The sequence below is a fragment of the Pseudorca crassidens genome, chromosome 6, assembly GCF_039906515.1.
Source record: "Pseudorca crassidens isolate mPseCra1 chromosome 6, mPseCra1.hap1, whole genome shotgun sequence".
Lineage (NCBI taxonomy): Eukaryota > Metazoa > Chordata > Mammalia > Artiodactyla > Delphinidae > Pseudorca > Pseudorca crassidens.
This window is the reverse complement of record NC_090301.1, coordinates 29,202,290-29,206,451: the sequence shown is the minus strand read 5'-3', so window position 1 is coordinate 29,206,451 and position 4,162 is coordinate 29,202,290.

Sequence of the window (4,162 nt, the reverse complement as noted above, 5' to 3'; positions counted from 1 at the left end):
GTTACAGCCCTTTGACTCAGTGTTGCAGGCATAAAAGGTGCATGGCAAGTGATGAGGTTCACTGCCATGTCCTTGGGTTCAGGGTCAACGAGAACAACTAAGGAGCAGCAGAGGTGGTAAGATGGCTTGGCTGTATGCCTTCCAGTTCTCAAGTCCCTGAAGCTGTTTACCTTCAAAATGACCCTGGCCTTTGATTATAATATTTCATAGCAGCCTCTCTCCAACTAATATGGCAACCAGCCATGAGAAATCATGGGCATCATTTTGAGAGCACATTATTTTGGAGGATAAAGATGGTAGGATTTTCTAGGGCTTGGCCAGTAATAAAAACAGGTTGATTTTTTAAACAAATGTTCCTGCCAGTTAGAATTTAATCTTCCTCTAAATCAGCAGTCTCTAAGGTCCTTTCCATTTCTTTCACTCTATTACTTATTCTATCAAAGAACATGGATCTCACGATAATAGGAACCAATTCGCCCCTTTTTCTTCCTAGAACAATGTTTACATTTTGGCAGGCCTTCTCTCACGTGGTTTAAAGAACCACATGTGTTTGCAGGCTTTCTATCAAGCAGTTTAGAGAACATAAAACTTACAGTAATATTTTTGGGAAGTAAATTTTATTGTTATGGCTTTAAAACACAATCAAATAAAAACTAGAATTCCATTAGTAGTTGAATATTATAATAATAGAGTTGAGAATAAATTTTACTGCTATAAGAACTATAAAACAGCAATAATAAAAAACACTATTATTGTGAATAAATTGTGTTGAGATGACTAACTAGAAAGCTATAAAACACAACAATAAGAGATAATCTAATCACCAGAAAAGATGTGATAACAATTCACCCTTGTTAGTGAGGAGACCATGGCTGCAGTTCATTGGCCCTGAGCGCTCTAGGTTACTGCCTGCATTCCATAAGGTTGCAGAAAGATAATCTTTGGCAGGAGACCACATATTACAGTGAAACTGGACATTGGGAATTGAGGAAAATCCAATTATCAGTGACTGTTAGGAAAATCCTGTATAGTACTGCCAAATGTCCTCACAACATATTCTTAAAAATTATTTGCAGGTTTCCACTAACAATTTGTATGTATTATTTGACTGTGCATTTCATGCACTTCTTATTTTTATTTATGTTTTTTTTCTTCAGAATAACTTCATGGGATTACATATCTGTTGAGGAGAAAAGCCTATTTAATCTTACTCTTTATTTAAACTACCCATGCATCCCCGAGTCCATCTGGGTCCCATTCTAATTAGCAGAAGCATGGAAAGAAAACACTCTTGTTTACTATGTTTCTCTCTCCCTCTGTGGAACTCACGGCTCCATGAAAACCCTTGCTTCAGAGTTAGGACTACACAGGTGGCTGCCCTGTCCCTGCATTTGGGTGAGGGAAAAAATACCATGGGTGTTGCACTTTACCCCTCATTCTGAACACCATCAAAATTATCCAAGATTTCCAAATTGATGATATCCCCAGGGGATGAAGGAAGATCATTAACAATGAAGTTTCCATTAGGCAATGGAGGCATGCTGTTGGAATTTTCTATATTCCCTACCTTCACTCTCTGCCCTTTCCTTCTTTAACCAACTCCAGTTGACTTTTGTCCCTATCAAATGCTACGTGCTGACTGAAATTGCTCTTTTGAAGGTCTCCATGAGCCTCTATCCTGCTGGATAAGATTGCTAGTTCTCGGTCCTCATCTGACTCGACCGCTTAGCAGCATTTGGCCCAGTGGGTAACTCTCATTTTCTTAAAATGCTTTTCTCACTTGGCTTCTGGGACACAACAGTCTCTCAGTTTTCGACCTACCTCACTGGCTGTTCTTTCTTAACTTCCGTTGCTGGATTCTTCTCTTCTACCAAGATCTCTAAATGTTAGACTGACTGACGCCTCAGTCTTTGTTCTTCTCTTCTCAGTCTATACTTGGACTGTAGAAGGGCTCCTCCGTGTGGCTTCAAACACCACCTCTTACAATCTGAAGAGTCACAAATGTATGCACTTCGCTCCATCTTCCCTTTGAAGTCCAGCCTGCAGTAGCTGCTGCCCACTTAGCAATCCCTTGGATGTCTAAGAAGCATCTCAAAATTATCAGCTCTGAATCGAAGTCTTGACTTTCCATTCCCTCCTCCTTCCACCACTCCTCCTTTGATTTCCCCCATCTCATAAAAAGTCATCACTATTCAGTCCATTTCTTGGCTCCCCAATCTAGGAGTTGTTCTTGAGTTCCCTAATTCCCTCACATTTCATATTCATTCCATAAGCATATTTGTCAGGTCTGCTTCTAAAATAAATTCCCAGTGTGACCATGGCTTTCCATGTAACCTGTGACATCTAGCCCGAGGCCCCATCATCTCTCCCCCGGAATGCTCTGGTACCCTCCCTGTTGGTCTTTCTGTCTTCATTCTTGTCCCTCTCTTGCCTACACTCTAAGCAGCAGCCAGAGGAATCTTTTAAAATATCAAAACAAAACCTGTTCAATGATTTCTTAGAATAAAATGCAAAGTCCATACTATGGCCCATGGTTTCTACAAGATCTGGCCCTTGCCTATCTCTCTGACCTCAACTTCCATCACTTTCCCTTGCTCCCACTTCACTTAAACACTGGTTTTCTTCCAGTTCCTCAGTCACACCAAGCTCATTTCTTCCCTACACACGTGGCCCTCTTTACCTAAAACACATTTTCTACAGACCTTTGCATGAACCACATCATTTAGAACTTAACTCAAAAACTGTCTTACGTTGGGACTTCCCTGGTGGCGCAGTGGTTAAGAATCTGCCTGCCAACGCAGGGAACACGGGTTCAAGCCCTGGTCCGGGAAGATCCCACATGCTGGGGAACAACTAAGCCCGTGTGCCACAACTACTGAGTCTGTGTTCTAGAGCCTGCGAGCAACAACTACGGAGCCCGCGTGCCACCACTACTGAAGCTGGCATGCCTAGAGCCCCCGTGCTCCTCAACAAAGAGAAGCGACCGCAATGAGAAGCCTGTGCACTGCAATGAAGAGTAGTCCCTACTTGCCACAACTAGAGAAAGCCCAGGCCCAACAATGAAAACCCAATGCAGCCTAAATAAATAAATAAATAAATTTATGAAAAAACAATTTTCTTACATCAGTCAGGAATGGCCTCTCTATCTCAATATATTCTTGGCCGATATCTCTCCTTAATTTGATTCCCTTTACTTAAAATTGTATTATTTGTTTGTGAACTTGTTTATTCTTCTCTCAACTCTCCTGTGAACTCCATAAAGGAACTCATTCATCTTGTATTGATCTTTTGTCATAGTGCCTGCCTGGTATATAGTGAGTACTCATTACATTTTTGTAGAATGAATGAATAGATGAATGATCATAGAGGGCAAAGGATTTAGATAGATCCCCAAATGCTACGAACTCTGTTTAAATCCTCTACTTCTCTGCACTAAAGTTTGCCTTGCTCAATTAGACTTTTAACAGTGATCTTCACTTGAGCCTTTATTTTACTGGTCACTGTTTGAGATTCAAGGCATATCCTGGGTTTGTCTAAAAACAGGGGTTTGTGGAGCAGTGTCTGACAGAGTCCTTTATGTGAGAGGAATGTGTGAGAAAATCCACTTGGGAAAGGATTTAAAATATTTTCACTGCTCAGATATGGAGAGACCTGGGTTTGTTTAAGAATCTGGTGATGTTGTCCATCAGAACAAGAGAAGGCATTTGACCCTAAATAAAGCCTTAGATTGCAGAAGGGAGTAAAGATCCTGAATAATAACCGTGCCCACCATGACCAGAGCAGAAGACACACCCCCTATTATACCCAGCGACTTGTGTGGAGGAAAGAGCAAGAGTGGTCCGCTCTTGAATATAGGTGATGGGGATTCCTAGAACTGAAGATTTTACATAGGGAAGAAACATTTTTCTGGATTTGGGGGAGCCAAGAGCTTCAGTTAATTTGGTTTTAGCGGAGAAAAAAAATCAAATAGTTTTCCACTATTAAAAAAAGTTGTTTGAAGACGTGATGGAGTTAATGAAGCAACTGCTCACATTATTTCTGCTGAGACATCCACTAACTGATTTATCTCATCTTGATTGTGGAAGCCTATGCCCTTATGCATTCTCAGAGACACATGACCTGCAGGAGAAGCACAGGATTTTCTAGCTCTCTTTGCAGAAGA